This window comes from Phacochoerus africanus, chromosome 2, assembly GCF_016906955.1.
Source record: "Phacochoerus africanus isolate WHEZ1 chromosome 2, ROS_Pafr_v1, whole genome shotgun sequence".
Lineage (NCBI taxonomy): Eukaryota > Metazoa > Chordata > Mammalia > Artiodactyla > Suidae > Phacochoerus > Phacochoerus africanus.
In genome coordinates this window covers 265175399-265200130 of record NC_062545.1, presented here as the reverse complement: position 1 = coordinate 265200130, position 24732 = coordinate 265175399, and the positions used below count along the sequence as shown (strand labels likewise).

The 24732-nt window shown below is 37.6% G+C and overlaps 2 pseudogenes; both read left to right on the top strand.

The window, feature by feature from the left end:
* The first annotated feature begins 2661 nt into the window (after positions 1–2661).
* On the top strand, positions 2662–3595 carry LOC125121365 (olfactory receptor 1J4-like; annotated as a pseudogene).
* Positions 3596–12732: 9137 nt separating this feature from the next.
* Positions 12733–13503, top strand: LOC125120889 (olfactory receptor 1J4-like; annotated as a pseudogene).
* Positions 13504–24732: the final 11229 nt, after the last annotated feature.

The window sequence follows — 24732 nt, the reverse complement described above, 5'->3', positions numbered from 1 at the left end:
AGGCCTCTGTAGCTGGACAGGGCTGAGTAGGAGAGGGATGGCATGATCCCTGGAAGCCCAATGTTTTTGACACTCTCCTTTAATTTTGATCAACTGTTTAGAAATTAAGTGCTCATTTCTGGAATCATGTACTTCTACACTCAAATCTTTATATTTTTCCCACTTAATAGCTTTATGGCCTCGTGTTTGGCCATGGTGAATGTCAGCATCCACTGCTATTACATGGGATCACGTTAATTGCTGAAAAATCTTGCATGTAAAGTGCTTAAGCTAAGCACATCATAAGAACTTAGTTAATTTTAGCTTATTGGAGACCCAAACACCTGACTCTCCATGTCTTGATTGTGGATGTGCAAATATTTGGAATGAAGACAGAATAATCAGCCCCACTCATACGCTCTCTCAAAATTAGAGCCCTACCCCACCCCCAGATCACACACATCTTCCCCTCCTCACTACTAAGCAATATCTCAGCCACCTCTTTGCAGACACTGCTGATAGACTCAAAATTCCAAGTCTGTATTGTTTCCTTCTGATTGCATTGCAGCTCCTGGGTGTCATTAGGATCTCTGGTTCTCCTGCAAGAGATCTTTGAGATCCTGGGCTACATCTGACCTAGCAGCTTTCAGTGAGAGGACTGTGCTTATCAGGACGGTCAAGTGTCTGGTCCCTCTTGAGCCCCATGAACCCCGAGCAACTCCCTGGTCTTGAGCAAGCATGTGATGACAGATTCTTAGAGAGTGTTAATGTTGGTTTCCTCTCCCAGGAATATTTTAACATTTACCTTTTCACTTTTAGCATTTCCTCTTAGCCTCTCTACAACCCATAAAGAAAAATGGGTGGACTCTCTCTGTAGTGAAATGATGATCAGAAAATCAATATTTAAGACCATGTTCCTCTATGCAATATCTATGTGAGATTGTTTAAGTGATTTCACTACTACTGTTGGTAAAATGCAGGGAAAGAAAACTCTTCTCTGCTTCACAGACTCAAATATATAATGATTGACTGAATGAAATTGAAGGTATATATAAGACATTGGCAAACTAGAATGATGCAAGTATATGGGTGTGGGCAGTTACCTGAGCAGATGGACTTCTTCAAATCCTGAAATATTTCTTCTTAAGGTCCTGCCTATTTGTCTAACTAAAGATAGGGAGGAACTAGGTCATAGGAGCAGTTTCCAAGGTATTTTCAAATGCTTGGGAGATAAATGTGACCATAGCTGTTACCAAGTTCATGATCATGATCACTTCCTACTCCTGAGTATGTTGATAGAGAAGATTTTTTTTTAGTTTTTAAATTTTGAGGGTGCTGCACCTGAGCATATGGCAGTTCCCAGGCTAGGAGTTGAGCTTCAGCTGCTGGCCTAAACCACAGCCACAGCAACAACACATCTGAGCCCTGTCTGGAGCCTAGCCTACACCACAGCTCACAGCAATGCCATATCCTTAATCCATCAAGTACGGCTAGGGATCGAACCTTTATCCTTATGGATACTATTTTGGTTCTTAACCCAAGAGTTACAATGGGAACTCCCTAGAGTGACATTTTAAAAGCACTGCCCTCCTTGTACTATTGAGATGTTCCATGAGGCAATCATGGAAAAATATATTTGTCTGCCATTGTGTTCATTAATGGTCACTATCAGTGTGAAGATCAATATTGGGAAATAGTGCTAATCAGTGAGGTCACTGAGTTCTAAGAGACACCCTAATCCTTCAGGATCTCTCACCTCTCAGACCCCATCTCACATCTCAAGTATCTTCCCATTGATGAACAACCAGATCTAAGCCAACTTGGAGGAACAAGTTTAGATGAGATTGATGTAGGTACCTGCACTACACATGTCTAAATGCATGTTTATTTCCTGGCAAGAAGGTAAACATGCATTTAGACATGTTCAAGCAGGGAATTTACCTCAGTGATAGGATATGAGCTCAAACTCACCTGAAGAGTGTGAGAGCTCAGATGATTTAACATAAATTTTAAGTGATCCTCTTGTTCCTTTATGCAAAAAACCTCAAAATACTGTTTTATGAAATTCCTAAACTTGATACTAGTTTTTTGGGGGGATACAGATCCTCTCATCAAAATATTCTGTGGAATGTTTGGAGTTTATTTGATGTGTGATAGTGTTTTTAGATATTAATGTCTAATTAATTAGAATCCCTTATATCATCCCTATACAAGTGTGATTATGTTCACATTTAGAGGAACAACATAAGGCCAAGAGAGGCTTAGAATCCCAAGTCCTAGAGTGAGAAAGTGGTGGGACCAAAATCATTACACCATGAATTGGGCTTCAGATTCAAACCTTTACTTAGTCCTTGGTCAGTTAAGCCCTCGAGAGTTAGTCTCCTGAGGGAAGAAGTTCTGTGTGTTGTATTTATTCTTCTATGTCCAAATAGTAGCTTAGTGTCAGAAACATGGTTGATTAAAGAGAAAAAAGAAAGAATTTTCAATGGTTTTCAGTGAGAGCAAACATGTTGACTGTTGGGGTGTGTCATGTGATTTGGCAACACTAGGTGATAAAAGAAATGCAGGCAGGTATTCTTTTTCTCCATGAAAATGGGAGCGAGGCTAGAGTGGTGGCCACAATAGTTTCAGTGTCCCTGACATTTCCCACTCACCTCCTTCCCTAGTAGACAGGAGAAGAGCATGAGGAGGGAGAACCAGAGCAGCATGTCCCAGTTCTTCCTCCTGGGGCTCCCCATCAGGCCAGAGCAGCAGGGCATCTTCTTTGCCCTGTTCCTGGGCATGTACCTGACCACAGTGCTGGGGAACCTGCTCATCATCCTGCTCATCAGGCTGGACCCTCGCCTCCACACACCCATGTACTTCTTCCTCAGCCACTTGGCCCTCACAGATGTCTCCTTTTCATCTGTCACTGTCCCTAATATGCTTATGAATATGCAGTCTCAGGATCAATCAATTCCCTATTCAGGGTGTGTAACACAGACATATTTTTTTCATATTTTTGCTTGCATGGATAACCTTCTTGCATTGGTGGCCTATGATAGGTATGTGGATATTTGTCACCCCCTACATTATTCCAGCACCATGAGGGATAAGCTATGTATATGTCTGTTGGCTGCATCCTCGCTCCTCTCCTGTGCTGATGCCCTGACCCACACCCTCCTCCTGGCTCAAATGTCCTTCTGTGCTGACAGCATCATCCCCCACTTCTTTTGTGACCTCACTTCCCTCCTGAAGTTGAGTTGTTCAGACACCTCCTCAATGAGCTGTTATCTTTACTGTGAGAAGAATGCTTTTCATCCTGCTTTTTAGTAGTATCCTGGGCTCATATATTTGTATAGGGACTGCAGTTCTGAGGGTCTCTTCCACCAAAAGACTTGTTAAAGTTTGTTCCACCTGTGGCTCCCATCTCTTTGTAGTGTCTTTATACTATGGGACACTTGCTAGTATTTACTTTTTCTCCTCATCCTGGGACTCCAATGACAAAGACATCATATCTTCCATCATGTATGCTGTAGTTACTACCATGCTGAACCCCTTCATCTATGGCTTCAGGAAAAGAGACATAAAACAGGCCTTAGAGATATTTGTCAGTAGGGCTAACTTTGTGAAGTAACAATCACTAAATCCTCTTACTGCAGTCCTGAGCACAGCGAGATTATCTCATAAAATTAGCATATGGTTGCCAACTCTCTAACTTGAAATGTATATGCATTCAGCTGTCATATATGGCATTAATAAGTCAATAAGGTCCAATTTGTGATTTGCATTATTAAACATCCTTTAACTTTTTTCTGCTTCTTCATCATCTCTTATAAAATATGTGAAAAATCCTATACAAAATATGTCACATAATTGTGATTTGGGTTTTGATTTTTTCTCCTTTTAGATATGTCAGCTTTTGCTTATATATTTTTTATAATATGTTATTGAGAACACAATGTTTTACCATCTTGTTCTGCTCCTTGTGGATTAATTCTTCTCTGTAAGATGTGCTGAAATTGTCTTACATTGGCTTCAAGCTGATTGTGAACATCTTCTTTCAACTCCACGCTCAATTACAATATTCTGGATGAAATCAACCACAATGGACATAAGTGAACTGTGGAAATTGTCGAGTGCTACAGTGTGATGCTCTCCTGGGATCAGGAGCCTTGATTCATTCACTCAGCAGCACACAATTGCAATTATAGTCAGAGGAGATTTCTCTTTATCACTGGCTCCTACCCTCACATCTCATTTACATCCTCTGTTATAGGTATAGATATACCACCTATCAGTTGGTGTTTACATGGCATTTCTTTTCCATTATTTAAACATTTTATTGTCCTTATGGCTATAAAGTGTTAGGGTTAACAGTGTAAGGTGGGTTTTACTCTTTTATGTAGGCTGTCAGTCATTGCATTTCTAGGGAATTTGATCTGTTAACATCTGATAAAATAACATTGTTCTGAATTTATGTTTCCTGTGTTTCTCCATGTTTTCTAGTTGAGATGTATAATTTCATATTTATTGTCTCTTCTTTTTATACCTTTGGATATCTTAAATACATATTCTGCTATTCCATATCCCCTTGATTCTAGGGCTGGCCCCAGGACACTACAAGACCAGGGAAATTTTGCTGAGCTTGAAAATTAAAAGTGTTCTATAATCATGGGGACACAGGAGTCAGCTTGATGGGGTACCATTGGCCAAATATGTAATAATTAGAGCTTCAAAATGAATAACATCAGTAATGGGTTACAACTCAGAGAATAAATAAGAATTCATGGGTCCATGATGACATAAATAAATCAATGAAGAAACAAATGAATGTAGAGTAAGGGGAAATTCCTTCCTATAGGAGAATTCAGCTAATAAACATAGAGGAAATAATCAAATTAGAAAATCACCATTTGGCCACCACATTTTCAATTGTTTTTTTTTTTTTTCAGTATGAGTCATCAATGGATGTTAGATACAGTGGGTTAAACTGTATTAAGAAAAGTGTTGTGGTTATACATTTTCAAAATATCTACCAAATGACAGTTAATTACAAGGTTTTAAATAGGTACTTGCTGTAGGGAGCCTGGAAGACACCACAGTAATCAAATGATCAAGCACAAAATCACTAGTAATTGGAAAGAAATTATTTTTCTTTTTAGGGACACACCTGTGTCATGCGAAAGTTCCCATGCTGGGGTAGAATTGGAGCTGCAGCTTCCAGCCTACTCCACAGCGACAGCAACAAGGGATATGAGCTACATCTGTCTCTTCCATTGCCACCTGCAGCAAAGCAGGATCCTTTACCCAATGAGTGAGGCTAGACATCAGACCTGCATCCTCAGGGATAGTAGTTGTGTTCTTAACCTACTGATCCAATAAGGTAACTCCAAAGAACACAGTTTTTTTTTTGCCTTTTTGCCATTTCTAGGGCCTCTCCCATGGCATATGAAGGTTTCTAGGCTAGGGGTCTAATGGGAACTGTAGCCACCTGGCCTACACCAGAACCACAGAAACACAGGATCTGAGCCACATGTGCAACCTACACCACAGCTCATGGCAATGCTGGATCCTTAACCCACTGATCAAGGCCAGGGATCAAACCTGCAGCTTCATGGTTCCTAATCAGATTCACTAACCACTGAGCAATGATGAGAACTCCAAAAAACAGGTTCTTAATTAAGCTCTGCCATTTTTGAAAAAATTCTGGGAATGTACAGCTGATGTTTAGTATTAATTAGGAAGCATGGGTAAAGTCCTTAGCCTAGAACCCAGATATTCATTAAAATGTTCAGCATTCTAGCACCAAGCAGCCTTACTTACTTATTCATTGAAGTAATTTGCAAGGGCCTGGGTACCTCAGTCAGCAGAGCATCAGACTTGTAATCTGAGGGTCCAGAGTTCAAGTTCCTGTCCAGGGGCTGGGTGAAATGTAGTTCATGAACAATATTACCTTAGTTCCAGCTGTATTACATGGTGATTTGACATTTTCATACATTATGAAATGATCACCACAATTATTAATCTAGCCACTATCTGTCCCCAAAAGTTTTGACAGTCTTATGGATCCTATTTTTTATGCTGTATATTAAATCCCCATGGTTATTTTACAACTGGAGGTTTGTTCCTCTTCATCCACATCACCCATTTCCTCCCTCTCCCCAGGACACTGTCCCCTCTGGCAACCACCAGTTGCTGCTCTGTACTTATGAGTCTGTTTTCATTCTGTTTTGTTGATTTGCTCTTTTGATTTTGATATTTATCATTGTCTCTCTGTCTTATTTCACAGAGCATTATATGTCCAAATCAATCCATGTTGTTTGAACATGGTTGTGAATTGTGAGATGCACTTAAATAGTTCCCTTATGGCCAAGTTTTTGCCAACAAATTGGCAAACATTTTTAGTTCCCAGGATGGGATGGAACAGACAGTTGTTTTCACTGTTGGTGATTCACTTTCATGGTTTTTTGTGTGGATATCCAGTTTCCCAGCATGATTTATAGAAGATACTAACCTTTCTTCATTGTGTGTTTTTGGTTCCTTTGTCAAAGATAAATTGAAAGTACATGTGTTGGTTTATTTCTGAGCTCCATATTCTGTTCCATTATTTTATAAATGACTAAATATATATTTGTACTAGTAAAAACCCATTTATAGAAACAGACTGACTAAAGAAGAAGTAGCAGATATGGTTCCATTTTTATATGTCTACTTTTTATGTCAGTAACATACTGTGTTGATTTCTAATTGTTTGAAGTATAGTTTGAAATCAGGCAGTGTGATGCCTACAGTTCTGTCCATTTTGCTCAAAATGGCTTTGATTTTGTGGGTCTTTTGTGGTTTCATATGGATGGAATAAATGATGGTGATGGGATGTGAGCTCCAACACACTTAAGGGTCAGTGGTGTGTGATCTCAAGAGCTGATCCTACTGTGGTACTTTCTTCAGTGGATGGAGTGGCAGATTCCATTGTAGGTTCTTCAAAGTTCAAGGGTGTTCATGGCCTATCCTTCTCCTCATAGGCAGGCAGAGGGAAGACTGATATGTCTCTGATATAAGAGACATCTTATGGGACTCCAGTTGTTCAAACACTTTTGTCATTTCACTGGGTCCATCTCAAGAGGAAGGGGAGAAATTGGGCAATTAACTCAGTTTTCTTCTTCTTTAACCAGATGCTTGGGGTGTGGTCTCTGGTGTCTCAGTCCTGTTGAAAGAGATCTCACTTATAATATGAAAAATCACTAAATGCCTGAATTTATCTACTGAATGACTACTATGTGCCAGGCAATATTCTACATTCTGAGAATACAAGTTAAATCAAAATATATCCCCTTATAGAGTTTAAATGCTAGCACTCCCGATACAGCTCATCATGCTCCTTTTTTCCCCCATAGGTTTTAACCTTCTAGAACACTGTGAAATTTATTTTTTTTAATTGTCATTGTTTCTTTACTTGGGTGAATGTTCCATGGAAGACATGTTTCTATGTCTGAAATAAATAAATTCTAAGTTTTCAGTAGGTAAAAACTTCTAAGAATAAAGAAGTCATAAAAAGGGAGGAGCAAGAAGTTCCTGTCATGGCTCAGCTGTTATAAACCTAATTTCCATGAGGACAAGGATTGGATCCCTGACCTTGCTTAGTGGGTTAAGGATCCAGCATTGCCGTGAACTGCAGTATAGGTCTCATTACTGTGATCTTCAGGATAGGTCTCAGATGTGGCTTAGATCCCAAGTTGCTGTGGCTGTGGTATATGCAGGAAGCTAGCCTGGGAATTTCTATATGCCATGTGTGTAGCTCTAAAAAAGTAAAATCAAAATAATGGTGGGGGACTAAGAGTGCTAGGGTGGGGTTCATAATTTCACACCACATGGTCTAGGTAGAGCTCATTGGGAAGGTAGCATCCAAGGATGTAGTTGTGGGACAAGAATGTGAGCCATGGCACTGCCTGGGCACAAGCGTAGATATCATCGCCTAGAAATACTCTGAGGGGAGATGTCTCCTGGCCTATCCCAGGGACATTAACGGAGCCTCTGTTTCTGGACAGGATTAAGTCATGAGGGATGGTAGGTGATTAGTTCAGAGATATCATAGAAACAGATTGTTAGGGCACTTAAAGTCATGGCAGGTGTATTAGTCAAGATTTTCCAGAGAAGGATAACAAATAGGCTGTATGTGTGTGTGTTTATAAGAGAGATTTATGGTGTAACAATTGTGGCATTATGCAATTGGTGGCATCTTTGCCAAGGGTTAAATTATTCATTTGCTGCAGCTGTGGTGTAGGTTGTAACTGAGGATCTGATCTGATGCTTGGCCTATGAAATTTTGTATGTCATGGGATGGCCAAAAAAGAAGAAAAAAGAGAGAAATTTATTTTAAAATATTGGCTTGGAGTTCCTGTTTGGCTCAGTGGAATTGAATCTGAATTGTATCCATGAGGATATAGGTTCAATCCCTGGCCTTGCTGAGTGTATCAGGGATCTGGTGTTTCTGTGACCTGTGGTGTAGGACAAAGTCATAACTGGTGCAAAACAAGACTCTATGTTCATTTAAGACATATTGATATTGAATTATATTGTCCCCATTTATTGAAACAATATCCTTTCCACATTTACATGCCTTGGTGCATTTGTAAAACATTATTTATCCTTATGTATATTGTTCTGTTTCAAAATTATTCACTCTGTTCAAATTATTCATTGTGCAAAATATATGTCTTTTATTTATGTCCTCATTAATTTTACCCATGAATGTTTTGTGGTTTTTATCTTGTTTTGCACTTGTTTTGTTAAATTTATCCATGTGTATTTTTTTGTTTTTCTATTGCTATAAAAGTATATAAAAATTCTCAATTCACAATGCTCACTGTGAGGAAATAGATATACCATTGATTTTGGGGTTTTGTTCACTCACCTTGTTTTATATTACCTTGTTAAACTCATGTATTTAAAATAGATTTGGATTTTTTATTTTTATTTATTTTCCCCTTTTCCTGCCTTTCTTTAGATTAATTATTTTTGGGGCTGTACCTGAGGTACATGTGTTCCCAGGCTAGGATTCCAATCAGAGCTGCAGCTGCAGGTCTACACCACAGCTACAACAATGCAGGATCCCAGCGACATCTGTAATATACACTAGATCTTGGGGCAACACAGGATCCTTAACCATCTGTATGAGGCCAGGAATCAAACCAACATCTTCATGAATATGAGGCAGGTTCATTCCCGCTGAGCCACAGCAGGAACTTCTGTATTATTCATTTTATCTCTATTATTTTCTTCATAGGTGTATATCTTATTTTTGAGTCTCAGGTATTTTCCTGCAGTCTTCTCAGATTTTGATTTTGTATTTGGGTGTGCATGTCTGGCCTATGCTAAATGCAAGAAATTTACAAATATTATACATAAATATAAGATTATATAGTTTATAACTAGCATTTGGAGTGACATTTAAGGCTGTGCTTATGTTCCCAACTCTGGTCTGTTTGGAGTGTGAATATGGGAATCAAAACACTACGAAGGAATTTGGCATTTGATACATGTGGAAAATTTATGATAGTGACTTTCCTTAATCATGCTTTTAGCTCATTCCATAAGCTCTGACTTAGGTGATCCCACAGGTGCATGAAGGTAATGCGGCTTTGTTGTTCTTTCCATGGTGTTCAACCTGGATTTCCATTTGTCATGTATTTTCCTGGACCTTTACAAAGACAGGTTCTTTTTATAAAGGAGCAAACACCATATACCACATCTTCTCTATTATGCAGCCATTAAAAAAGGGGAAGTAATGTCTTATGCAGTAACATGGATAGATTATCATACTGAGTGAACTCAGGTAGGCAGAGAAGGAAAGATATCATATGATATCACTTACATATGGATTCTAATGAAAATGATACCAAAGAACTTATTTATAAAACAGAAAGGAACTCACAGATTTCAAAACCAATGTTATGGTTACCATAGGTGGAACCATTGTGGGGAGGGAAGAATCTTAAGGGTAGGATTAACATATACACACTACTGTATAAAATAGATTATTAACTAGAACCCACTGTATAGCACAGGAGAATGTACTCTATAGTTTGCAATAATCTATGGAGGAAAAATGGATATAGGTATATGTGTGACTGATTCCCTTTGCTGCACAACAAAAACTAAAACAACATTGTAAGTCAGCTATAGTACATTAAAATAAATTAAAAAAAAGGAAATCCAGAGCAATCCAAAGGCAGTCAAGAACTAAGACAATGGAGCCTACTAAATGGATAATTTTATAGACATGAGTAAAGTTAGCATGAATAAAAGAATATATATATATATATATAGGAGTCACTATGCTTTACAGCAGAAATTGACACAACATTGTAAATTAATTAGTGCAGTAAAAATGAAAAAATAAAATGAATACATTGGGGATGTTCATGTAACCTTCATTAGATAACTTCCAAAAGAGATTTCAAGGCATAGTACAGTCTTTAATAAAATTTCATACTGAATGTGTTCACATAACAAATGCTCAGATAAAAAAATTAGGTAGATTGATGTAGGGTTTTTTTATGTGCTCAATGTATTGATATGCATGAAGTAGAAAAGCAAATATTATTATAATAAATTATGATAGAAAAATAAAGCTATATAATATGATATAAAATAAAGAGGATTTATGTAAACCTAAAATTTTCCAAATAAAACTCATTTTAGAAAGATAAAAAAATGAACAATGGAAAGGTGAAGTACTTTGACCTTGTCCTTTATTTTCATTTCTGTTTCATTTGGATCTCCAGCATAAAGCAGAATTGATTTTAAAAGCAGCAAATCTAATATGAATGTCCACCGGGGAGAAAAATGCCTCTTCACATCCCTGGCTATTACCTGTCAGGGGAAACATGAATCTGGTAGGAAGGGCCAGTATGGAGGTCTCCCCACATCTCCTTCTGGGCTCCCATGCACAGGGCATCTCCCTGGTGTTCTTTCTAAGGACAGTGTTGCCTCACAGCCCTGAGAACCATCTGCCTGAGAATCATCTGAACCCAGGTCTTGTGAATGAGCATAGCTGGAGGTGGAGCTGGGCTCTGCATCTTTACTCAGCTCCCAAGGCAATTCTAGAGAACATCCCAGTTTAGGGACCACTGCCCTAGGTCACCTGTTCTGGAGATAGGAGGAAGAAAAGTGAGCAATTAACACAGGTTTAGTGCATGTCTTGAACCCAGAGCTTGGTGCCCTGTCCCCTTGGGCCCTCCCCAAGAGGTAGAGCATAGTCTTCACCTCTCCATTTCTGAAGGGGGTGAACTCACTGAGCAGTAAGCTCCAGGCTCATGACTTTTCTCTCTGATGCTGGTGAGAGGTTCAGGACCGTGTAAGTTGTGACTACATCTGGTCTGAGGGTGTCCTACAGAAAAGGTGAGAAAACAGTCCATACTCCTGGCAGTAGATCACTTGAGCATAAATTTCAGAGCAGAACAGCATATCTCTTATCAGAAGCAGGTGTGTGTGTGTGTGTGCATGTGAATATAGGTGCTCCATACTTCTGTGAGCTCTTCCTTAAACCACTTCTTATTCGTAGTTCCTTAAAATGAATAGAGGAGACATTCTTGATTCTTTCTTTGACCTTTCTTAATAATACCTCTTTTCATTTTAGATTGTGCATGTTGAGGTCATGAGAGGTTGTTTTTTTCTGTGTGTGTACATATATATATATGTAAATATATAATTTTACTTTGTTAGACTATAGTAGATTTACATTGTTGTGTCAATTTCTGCTGGATGGGGAGTGACACAATCATAAATTTATATATATATATATATGATTTATGTACAGAGTTATATATTATATGTATTATATAACTATATATACACATTGTGTATACATTCTTTTTCTCCTATTCCAACATGTTCTACCCAGTGATATTGAATAGAGAGGTTGTTGATTCAGAAGAGGTAGGGGAATGATAAATATGAGTACTAGTAAAAATATATATAACTAGCAGTAATATTTTTAGTTTTTCTAGCAGTGGTATTTCAACACTGAGCTCCAGGACCCTTTGAATCCAAGCAACAGGTATGCATCTTTTTTCTTCCAATTTTATATAAAATGTACAATTCAACTATTTATTTTTGATCCAGTTTGAATTGAATATATGTCATTGAAACTTCCTCCAAATACAACCTATTAATGGGTTTTAGATTTCAAAAGTTCAATATTTTACAACTTGAAGATCAAGAATTGTGTTTGTTTCTAAATATACAGGAACAAAATGTAAAGTATGTAGATTTAATTTTATATCCCTCTCCTAGGCCATTTTTTTCTTTACCAATTACACATTGCTGGAAATGATGCCTAATAGGCTGACTCTCTCGTAGATGATGAAAAATTTCCACTGAGCAAATGTCTCTTCTGTATCTGCTCTTATCTTTAGTAAGTTCTCTTATTTCACATGATGATCCCATAAAATTTAAAGGATATTTGCAGGGTCCTAGCAAGGCAGACAAATCTTGAAATATTCACCAGTAGAAAAGCTTCCTTTTTATCTACCTGCCGTAAATCACAATGTGATGGTATTTGCTTCTCTGACACTCTACTCATGCCAGGAGATAGGAGAGGAACATGAGGAGGGAGAACCACAGCTTTGTGTCTGATTTCCTCCTCCTGGGGCTCCCCATCAGGCCAGAGCAGCAAGGCATTTTCTTTACTCTGTTCCTGGGCATGTACCTGACCATGGTGCTGGGGAAGTGCTTATCATCCTGCTCATCAGGCTAGACCCTTGTCTCCACACCCCCATGTACTTCTTCCTCAGCTACTTGGCCCTCACAGATGTCTCCTTTTCATCTGTCACTGTCCCTAAGATGCTGATGAACATGCAGACTCAGGATCAATCTATACCCTATGCAGGGTGTGTAACACATATCATTTTTCATGTGTTATGGTTGCATTGATAACTTTCTTCTTGCAGTGATGGCCTATGACAGGTATGTGAACATTTGTCACCCTCTTTTCTAGGCCATCATAATGAGGGAGGAGCTGTGTCTCTCTCTGTTGGCTGGATCCTGGAAAATATACTCTGCCTATGCCCTGACCCACACCATTATCCTGGCTCAACTGTCCTTCTGTTCTGACACTATCATCCCCATCTGTGACCTTGCTGCCCTGGTCAAACTCTCCTGCTCAGACACATCCGTAAATGAGCTGTTCATATTCAGTCAAGGGCCTAGGGCCAGCAGTTGTCATTTTTCCTTTGAGTGGCATCCTATGGCCTTTGACTGGCCATCCAATCCTATGGCCAAATTGGTGTCTCTATCCTGAGGTTCCCCTCTGCTAAAGGGATATTCAAAGCCTTGTCCAACTGTGGCTCCCACCTCTCTGTGGTGTCTCTATTCTATGGGACAATGATGGCTGTGTACCTTTCCTCCTCATCAGGCCAGTCCCATGACAAAGACATCATTGCTTCTGTGATGTACACAGTGGTCACCCCCATGATGAACCCTTTCATCTACAGCCTGAGAAACAGACATAACATTGGCTCTGGTGATTCTTTTCAGAAATAGTAACCTTTTAGCTAAATGAGTGTCACCTATCCATGTTCTTATTTACTCACTGACCTTGTTAGAAATGTCTTGAAAAGTTGTGTGTTGAGCACCATGTCTCTAACACATTTCTGTCTTTTAAATGATCATTGTTATTGGGTCAATCTCTTTCCCTTTGGTCATATATCTTGCCCATTTAATCTTCTGTAACCCTAAATATTACATTATCCCAACCCACAATCAACATGTGTTTTTTTTTAATTTAATTTAAATTTATTTTTCCTGCTGTACAGCATGGGGATCAAGTTACACTTACATGTATACATGTATGTTCCCACCCTTTGTTCTGTTGCAATATGAGTATCTAGACATAGTTATCAATGCTACTCAGTAGGATCTCCTTCTAAATCTATATTAAGTTGTATCCGATAACCCCAAGCTCAAAATCCCTCCCACTCATCCCTCCCCATTGGGCAGCCACAAGTCTATTCTCGAAGTCCATGATTTTCCTTTCTGTGGAGACGTTCATTTGTGCTGGATATTTGATTCCAGTTATAAGTGATATCATATAGTATTTATCATTGTCTTTCTGGCTCATTTCACTCAGTGTGAGAGACTCTACTTCCATCTGTGTTGCTGCAAATGGCATGATGTAATTCTTCTTTATGGATGAGTAGTATTCCATTGTGTATATATTCCACCTCTTCCGAATCCACTCATCTGTTGATGGACATTTGGGTTGTTTCCATGTTCTGGCTATTGTGAATGGTGCTGCAATGAACATGTGGGTGCATGTGTCTCTTTTAAGTAGAGTTTTCTCTGCATATATGCCCAAGAGTGGGATTGTGGGGTCATATGGAAGTTCTATGTATAGGATTCTAAGGTATCTCCAAAAACTGTTCTCCATAGTGGCTGTAAAAGTTTAGAGTCCCTCCAACAGTTCAGGAGGGTTCCCTTTTCTTCACAACCCCTCCAGCACTTGTTATTTGTGGACTTCTGAATGACAGCCATTCTGACTGGTGTGAGGTGGTATTCCATGGTAGTTTTGATTTGCATTTCTCTTATAATCAGCGATGTTGAGCATGTTTTCCTGTGTTTGCTGGCCATATGTATGTCTGACTTGAAGAATAGTCTATTCAGGTCTTTTGCCCATTTTTCCATTGGTTGATTGGCTTTTTTTGCTTTTGAGTTGTGTGAGTTGCTTATATATTCTAGATATTAAGCCCTTGTCCATTGCATCATTTGAAACTATTTTCTCCCATTCTGAAAGTTGTCTTTTTGTTTTCTTTTTGGTTTCCTTTGCTGTGCAAAAGCTTGTCAGTTGGATGAGGTCCCATGGGTTTATTTTTGCTCTAATTTATATTGCTTTGGGAGACTGACCTGATGTTGATGTCAGCAAGTGTTTTTCCTATGTTCTCTTTTAGGAGTTTGATGGTGTCCTGTCATATATTTAAGTCTTTCAGCCATTTGGAGTTTATTTTTGTTCATGGTGAGAGGGTGTGTTCTAATTTCATTGCTTTGCATGCAGCTGTCCAGGTTTCCCTGCCTTCCTTGTCAAAGATTAATTGACCATAGGTGTCAGGGTTTATTTCTGGGTTCTCTATTCTGTTCCATTGGTCTGTCTGTCTGTTTTGATGCCAGTACCACACTGTTTTGATGACTGTGGCTTTGTAATATTTATTGATGTCTGGGAGAGTTATGCCTCCTGCTTAGTTTTTGTTTCTCAGGAATGCTTTGGCGATTATAGGTCTTTTGTGATTCCATATAAAAGTTTGTATTGTTTGTTCTAATTCTGTGAAAAATGTCCTGGGTAATTTGATAGGGATAGCATGGAATGTGTAGATTGCTTTGGGTAGTATGGCCATTTTTACAATATTGATTTTTTCCAATCCATGAACATGGAATATCATTCCATTTCTTTACATCTTCTTTTACTTCTTTGATTAAAGTTTTATAGTTCTCAGCATATAAGTCCTTTCCCTCCTTGGTCAGGTGTATTCTGAGGTATTTGATTTTGTTAGGTGCAATTTTAAAAGGTATCATATTTTTGTATTCCTTTTATAATATTTAATTCCTGGTATATTAATATTTCATTGCTGAATATTAATTTTCTATCCTGCTACTTTGCTGAATTTATTAATCAGTTCAAGTCATTTTTGGGTAGAGTCCTTGGGGTTTTCTATGTATAGTATCATGTCATCTGCATACAGTGACCGTTTTATCTATTCTCTTCTTATATGGATGCCTTTTATTTCTTTGGTTAGTCTAAGTGCTATGGCTAGGACTTCCAAAACTATGTTGAAGAACAGTGGTGAGAGTGGGCATCCCTGTCTTCTTCCAGATTTGAGTGAGAAGGCTTTCAGATTTTCCCCATTGAGTAATATATTTGCTGTGGGTTTATCATAAATGCCTTCAATTATATTCAGGAATATTCCCTCTATGCCCACTTTGGTGAAGGTCTTGATAATTAATGGATGTTGGACATTGCCAAATGCTTTTTCTGCGTCTATTGAGATGATCATATGATTTTTGACTTTTCTTTTGTTAATGTGGTATGGTGTTGATTGATTTGCCTATGTTGAACCATCCTTGTGAACCTGCGATGAACACTACCTGGTCGTGGTGTATGATTTTTTTGATATGTTGTTTGATTCAGTTGGCTAAGATTTTGTTGAGGATTTTTGCATCTTTATTCATCAAAGATATTGGCCAATAGTTTTTTTTGTTGGTGGTATCTTTGTCTGGTTTTGGAATGAGGGTGATGGTAGCATCATAAAATGTCTTTGGGAGTGTTCCCACTTCCTCAACACTTTGAAAGAGTTTAAGGAGGATGGGTACAAGTTCCTCTTTGTATGTTTGGTGGAATTCACCTATGAAGCCATCTGGTCCTGGACTTTTATTTGTAGGGAGTGTTTTTATAACTTCTTCAATTTCCTTTCTAGTGGTCAGTCTGTTCAGTTGGTCTCTTTCTTCTTGATTCAGTTTTGGCAGTCTGTATGATTCTAGAAAATTGTCAATTTCTTTGACAAACCCCTGGCCAGTCTCAATAAAAAGAGGAGAGAAAGAACCCAAATAACCAAAATTATAAATGAAAAAGGAGAAATCACAACGGATACAGCAGAAAAAAAAAAAAAACATAAGAGAATACTATGAACAACTATATGGCAACAAGTTTGACAATCTGGAGGAAATGGATAATTATCTAGAATCCTACAGCCTGCCAAAACTGAATCAAGTAGAAACAGACCAACTGAACAGACCGATCACTAGAAATGAAATTGAAGAGGTCATAAAAGCACTCCCTACAAATAAAAGTCCAGGACCAGATGGCTTCACAGGTGAATTTTATCAAACATATAAAGAGGAATTGGTGCCCATCCTCCTGAAACTCTTTCAAAAGGTTGAAGAAGAAGGAATACTCCCAAAGACATTCTATGATGCCACCATCACCCTCATTCCAAAACCAGGCAGAGATACCACCAAAAAGGAAAACTATCGCCCAATATCATTGATGAATATAGATGCAAAAATTCTCAACAAAATCTTAGCCAACCAAATCCAACAACATATCAAAAAAATTATACACCATGACCAGGTTGGGTTCATCCCAGGTTCACAAGGATGGTTCAACATACACAAATCAATCAGCATCATACACCACATTAACAAACCAGTCAGAATGGCCATCATTAATAAATCCACAAATAACAAGTGCTGGAGGGGCTGTGGAGAAAAGGGAACCCTCCCACACTGTTGGTGGGAATGTAAACTGGTACAGCCACTATGGAGAACAGTTTGGAGATACCTTCGAAATTTATACATAGAACTTCCATATGACCCCACAATCTCACTCTTGGGCATCTATCAGGACAAAACTCTACTTAAAAGAGACACGTGCACCCGCATGTTCATTGCAGCACTATTCACAATAGCCAAGACATGGAAACAACCCAAATGTTCATCGACAGATGATTGGATTCGGAAGAGGTGGTATATATACACAATGGAATACTACTCAGCCATGAAAAAGAATGACATAATGCCATTTGCAGCAACATGGATGGAGCTAGAGAATCTCATACTGAGTGAAATGAGCCAGAAAGACAAAGACAAATACCATATGATATCACTTATAACTGGAATCTAATATCCAGCACAAATGAACATCTCCTCAGAAGAGAAAATCATAGACTTGGAGAAGAGACTTGTGGCTGCCTGATGGGAGGGGGAGGGAGTGGGAGGGAGCGGGAGCTTGGGCTTATCAGACACAACTTAGAATAGATTTCCAGGGAGATCCTGGTGAGTAGCACTGAGAACTTTGTCTAGATACTCATGTTGCAACAGAAGAAAGGCTGGGGGAAAAATGTAATTGTAATGTATACATGTAAGGATAACCTGACCCCCTTGCTGTACAGTGGGAAAATAAAACAAAACAAAAATATATATATATTTTCCTAACTTTTAAGAAAAAAAAAGAAAGAAATTTGTCAATTTCCTCCAGATTGTCAAATTTGTTGGCATATATTTGTTCATGGTATTCCCTTATTTTTTTGTATTTATGCAGTATCCATTATGATTTCTCCTTTTTCATTTATAATTTTGTTTATTTGGGTTCTTTCTCTCCTCTTTGTTGAGTCTAGCCAGGGGGGTTTGTCAATTTTGCTTACCTTTTCAAAAAAGAAGCTCTTAGTTTTATTAATTGTCTCTATTGTTTTTCGAATCTCTATTTTACTGCTTTCTTCTTTGATCTTTATAATTTCCTCACTTCTGCTGACTTTAGGACTTTTCTGTTCTTTTTCTAATTCGTTTAGGTGGAGGGTTAAGTTGTCGATTTGGGTTCTTCCTTCTTTTTTGAGAAAGGCCTGTATCACTATAAATTTCCCTCTGAGCACTGCTTTTGCAGGATCCCATTGATTTTGAGAGGTTGTGTCTTCATTATAATTTGTCTCAAGTTATTTTTTAATTTCCCTCTTGATTTCCTCATTGACACATTAGTTTTTTAGTAGCAAGTTGTTTAGTCTCCATGTAGCAGGTTTTTTCTCATTTCTTTTCCCATGGTTGATTTCTAATTTCATGGCATTGTGGTCAGAGAAGATACTTGAGATAATTTCTATGCTCCTAAATTTATTGAGATTTGCTTTGTGTCCCAATATGTGGTCGATTCTTGAGAATGTTCCATGAGCATTTGAGAAGAATGTGTCTTCTGATTTTTTTGGATGTAGTGTCCTGAAGATATCAATGAAGTCTAACTTTTCTATTGTTTCCTTTAGGATCTCTGTTGCTTTATTGTTTTCCGTCTAGAGGATCTGTCCATTGATATGAGGGTGGTATTAAAGTCTCCTACTATGATTGTATTCCCATCAATTTCTCCTTTTTTGTCTGTTAATATTTGTTGTATGTATCTGGGTGCTCCTGTATTTGGGGCATATATGTTGACGATAGTAACATCCTCTCTTTGGATGGATCCCTTAATCATTAAATAGTGTCTTTCTTTATCAAGAGCCATGATAATAAAAATGACAAAATTTAGTGATAAAGAGAATATCCTAAAGGCAGCAGGAGAAAAGCAGAATGTTACCCACAAGGGAACCCCCATAAGGATCTCAGTTGATTTCTCTACAGAAACTCTACAGACCAGGAGTTAGTGGAAAGGGATATTTAAATTGCTAAAAGGAAAATATATGCAACCTAGAATACTATATCCAGCAAGAATATCATTTAAAATAGAAGGGGAAATATTTTTTTCCAACAAACAAAAGCGAAAAGAATACACCTATACAAATCCAGGATAAAATAATTATTGGAAGGGGTTCTCTGAACCAAAAAATAAAGGAAGGAAAGAAAGGGAGGAAAAAGAAAAAAAAAGGAGGAAGAACGAAGATTGAGGAAACCACAAAAAGAGAGCAGTCAATCAAATAAGCTAGCATACAGATTTAATCACGAACATGTTTCAAACAAAATAAAATTAAAAAGAAAAAAAGTCATTGAAATCATAAAATGTGGGCAAGGGAAGTAAGGAAATAAATAGACCCTTTTTTGTTTGTTTCCCTACTTAATTTTAGTATAGTAATGAAGTGCTTGAACCTACAGGACCATCAGTCTAAACACAATTATAGGAAGGGGTTAACATACTGAAAAAACAGGGCAACCATAAGTCAAAACCAAATATTGCATTCGCAAAAAATGAAGAAAAAAAAAACACTCAAGCAGATAATAACTGGAGACCATCCAATCAAAAAAAAAAAAAAAGGAAGAATGGAGAACCATAGAATCAACTGGAACACGAAGTTCAAAATGGCAATAAATACCCATGTATCAATTATTACCTTAAATGTCAATGGACTGAATGCTCTGATCAAAATACACAGAGTGGCTGAGTGGATAAAAAGGCAAAAACCTTCAATATGCTGCCTACAAGAAACTCACCTTAGGATAAAGGATACATATAGATTGAAATCAAAGGGGTGGGAAAAATATTTCATGCCAATAGACATGACAGGAAAGCAGGAGTTGAAATACTCATATCAGACAAAATGGAGTTTAAAACAAAAGACATAAACATGTGGTTTTTAAAGCACCAAACTCCTTTGTGTGTATGTGTGTGTTTACATTTTGTTTTTTTCAATGTTTTATATTATTATAATATTTAGCTTTTTTTACAGATTTACTGAAGTAGTTATATATTGAAAATTTTATTATGGTCATCTATTGGGGATTGGTTTTTAAAATTTTAATTGATTAATAAATTAATTTAAATTATTGTCAACTTACAATGTGTAAATTTCAGTTGTAGAGCAAAATGATTCAATTTTATATATATTATATAGCATATATATAATATGTATATATTTCAGCTTGTTTTCCCCATATGTTATTAAAATACATTCAGAATAGTTCCATGTACTATACAATTGGTCCTTGTTACTTGTCTATTTTATATATAGCAGTGTGTATATGTGAAGCCCAAATTTCTAATTGTACCTGTACCCTTTCATCTTCTTCCACATAAGTGTGTTTTTCTATGTCTTTGGGTCTATTTCTTATTTGCTTATAAGTTCATTTTGTCATTTTTTTAGATACCATGTATAAGCAATATCATATTTTTTATGTTTTTCTCTGTCTGGTTTACTTCATTTAGTACGATAATCTCTAAGTCCATCCAGTTTGCTACAAATGGCATTATTTCATTCTTTATATGGATGAGTAGTGTTCTATTAAATATATGTACCACATCTTCATTATCATTCATATATTGATGCAAATTTAGGTTTATTCCATGTCTTCACTTCTCGCTTTCCAAAGCTACAAACTTTCAGTTAAGTTTCCAATATTTAATTTTAGTAAAGTCCAAAAATCTTATCTTCTCAATGCAGCATCCAGTTAATAAAGCACTTTTCTTCATTTGATAAACCTAAATAAACTTTAATTTGATTGTTATTTCAACAGTAGCAGAACACAGAGTAGTCAATCCAGTTACCAAATTTCCCCATTCCAGGTTGACAGACTTTTCCTCCTAATTTGGATGTTTGTGTTGAGACCAGTCTACAGCTATTGGATTAATTTAATCTTGGAAATGGGTGTTGTCTTTTCTCTAGAGATATCACTTATAATATGAAAAAGCTAAATTCATGAAATTAAAATGTATGCACCCTAAAATATCTATTGCATGACTACTATGTGCCAGGAAATTTTTCTATATTCTGAGAATCCAAGTTTAAAAAAATGCATCCTCTTGTAGAGTTTACATTCCAGCACACCTGATCCAGCTCATCATGCTCCTTTTTTTTATAGTTTCAACCTTCTAAGACACCAAAAACTTTACTTATTTTTAACATTGTCATCATTCTTTTTTTAGTGCACAGAACTAATTTTTTATTTTATTTTATTTTATTTACATTTTTATTGAGGTATTGTTGATTTAGTGTTACATAAGTTTCAGGTATAAATACCCAGAAATTCTTTATGTGTACTTTCCATTTCATCTTACAGAAATAAATGGACCTAACTACCCAGATATAATATAATGAATAATTTTTACTGATTCATCAAGGCATTCTTTTAAAAAGTTTTTAAACCCTTTTTATTTTTAAATCATTTCAACCCTACAGAAGAATTACAAGACTAGAGCAAATAATTCTTGCACACCTTTCAGCCTGTTAGCATTTAGCCACACTTGCTTCATCCTTCCCATATCCCACTCATTCTCACACAATATCCATGTATACACACACACACACACACACACAAAATTTGCCCAGAATGACTTGAGAGTAAGTTGAAGACATCATGACCCTTTATCCCTAAGACCAAAGACATTCTTTTGTATAACCACAGTACAGTTGTGAAAATCAGAATGTTATCTTTGAAGTGATATTGTTGTTTAATTTATTGACTGTGTGCAGCTTTTGCCTATTGTCCCAAGGAGATTCTCTGGAGCATTTTTTCCCTCATCCAGGATAGCCCTGGGTCCCATATTGCATTTAGTTGTTTTGTCTCCTTAGTCTCCATCAGCTGGGAATGGTTCTTCTGCCTTTATGAGCTTGACATTGTCGAAGAGCTCAGGAAATTTTTTTTCAGCTCTGCTCTTCAGTTTGAGCCACTTGGCTCTTTCCTCATGAATAAACTCAGCTTATAGATTTGGGGCAGGAATCCCATGGAAGGGATATTGGTTCCTTCTCAGTGCATCATATCAGGAGGCCATGATGTCAGGTTGTTTCATTACCTGTGAGAGTAACTTTGATTAAGGTGGTATCCACAGGTTTCACTGGCTTTAAATTGTTCTTTTTCTCTCTGAAAAATCATAAAATGTAACCATTAGCAAATAGGCTTCTCACACACCCCTCCCATATTCTGGGTGGGCTATATTCACTGTGTCTGGAGTCAAGTGGCTTTGTATAAAATAGTACTAGATTACAAGATGTGGAAAAATGGGAAAAAAAGGACTTTGGGGTTCTTATTGGCCATAAAATCACATTCAGATGCGTGGCACCTCTCTCCCAAGAGTTATTCTTGCTTCTCTACTTACAGAGGTATTTGCTTCTATTTCCTACCAGTCATGGAACCTCACTCAAATGGAGGTCTGAGGTTTGAGGCACCTGCCTTGGGCATCAGCAAGGATTGTCTCTATCACCCCAACAAAACTTGCAAATTCCCTTTGTTAGATTATCATCGAAAGTATTGAAATTTTGAAAATTAAAGTGAAAAATTTATTTTGAAAAAACAGTATTAAGGATCAAATGATTTGGTAGCATAATTGTGATGGATGATTTCATATCTTTATATATGTCTTTACTGGTGAGTCTTGTCAGTTGTGGTATTTTTGTTTCTGGTTGTGGCCTTTTCTTTTCAGCACAGAGAAGTTCCTTTAGTATTTGTTATAAAGTGTTGCTGAATTATCTTAGATTTTGCTTATCTGTAAAGCTTTTGATTTGTCCTTCTAATATGAATGAGAGCTTTGCTAGGTAAAGTAATCTTAGTTGGAGGATATTTCCTTTTACTAGGTTAAGTATATTGTGCCACTCCCTTCTGGCCTGCATAGTTTATGCTGAAAAATCTGCTGAAATATGGGGTTCCCTTGTATGTTATTTGTTTATTTTCCCCAGCTGCTTTCAATATTTTCTCCTTGACTTTTATTTTGGTCAGTTTGATTAATATGTGTCTTGGGGTGATCCTCCTTGGGTTTTTCTTATATAGTACTCATCATGCTTCCTGGATTTGAGTGAGTGATTCTTTTCCCATGTTAGGGATGTTTTCAGCTATTATCTCTTCAAATATTTTTTTTCTGTCCATTTCTCTCTCTCTTCTCCTTATGGCACCCCAATAATACAGATGTTCATGTGTTTAACATTGTCCATAATTCTCTGAGAGTGTCTTCATTTCTTTTCAATCTTTTTTTATCTTTTCTGTTCTGCATCAGTGATTTCCACTAGTCTGTCCTCTACCTCACATATTCACTCCTCTGCCTCCTGTAGTCTGCTTCTAATGAATTTTTATTAGAAAAATATCATATTTTGCATCTTTTCTTATGTTTTATATCTTTTATTTTTTCCTCTTCATTTTCTGTACATTATCAATATTTGCCTCCAGTTTATTTCCAATAACTTACATCATCTTCAGCATACACCTTCTAAAGTCGTTTTCCTAGAGTCTGAGAATCTCCTGATTGCTTAGCTGTTTATCTAGGTATCTTTCTTTCTCCCTTATCTGAGATGTAGTGCTCTGTCTTTTCATTTTTATAGGTTTTTGGTGTAGTGACCTTTTTGCAAACAATAGAGTTGTAGCCTTCCTTACTTCTGATATCTGCCCTTGTGGCTGAAGGTGGTATGGGGACTTGCTGTAGGCTTCCTTATGGGAGGGGCTGGTGCCTGTCTGCTGGTAGATGGGGCTGATTCCTATCCATTTGGCAGGTGTGGCTTTGTCTCTGTGTGAGATTAGAGGTGGCTGTGTGTCTGGGGTGTCTTTAGGTAGCATGTTTACTGGTGGGTGGGGCTTTGATCCCACCTGGATTATTAGTTGGCCTGGAGCTTCTCAGCACTGATGGGTGGGGCCATATTTTCTTAAAATGGCCACCTCCAGAGAAACACACACTGATAAATATTTCCAAGAGCTTCATTGCCATTGCTCTTCCCCCACAAAAATGCACAGTCAGCCTCTGGTTTCCCAGAAGATCCTCCAATAACTGCAGTCAGGTCCAACCCAGATTCCTTTGGAGCCTTTGCTTTACCCTGGGACCCAGTGCACATGAATGTCTGTGTGCACCTTTCAAGAATGCAGTCACTGTTTTCCCCAGTCCCATGGAGCTCTTACACACAAGCCCAACTGGCCTTCAATGCCAGATGCTCAGGGGGCTCTTTCTCCCTGTGCCAGATCCCTAGGCATGGGCATTTGACATGGGGCTCAGAAATCTCACTCCTATTGGTGAATCTCTGTGATACGGTTACTTTCCTGTCTGTGGGGCTTCCCACCTGGGAGGTATGGTGTTGCTTATATCATGTAATCACCCCTCCTACCTCTTGATTTGGCCTGCTCTTTGTCTTCTGGAGTAGAATATCTTTTTTTTTAAAGTTTCCAGTCCATTTGGTTGAAAGTTGCTCAGCATTTGGTTGTAATTTTGTTGTTTTTATGAGAGAAGTTGAGCTCTAGTCCTTCTATTCTTCCATTTTCATCCCATCTTAAAATTGTCATCATTTCTTTATTGGGATAAAGATGGGTTTCTACATCTGGAATAAATAAATTCTAAGCTTTTGTAGG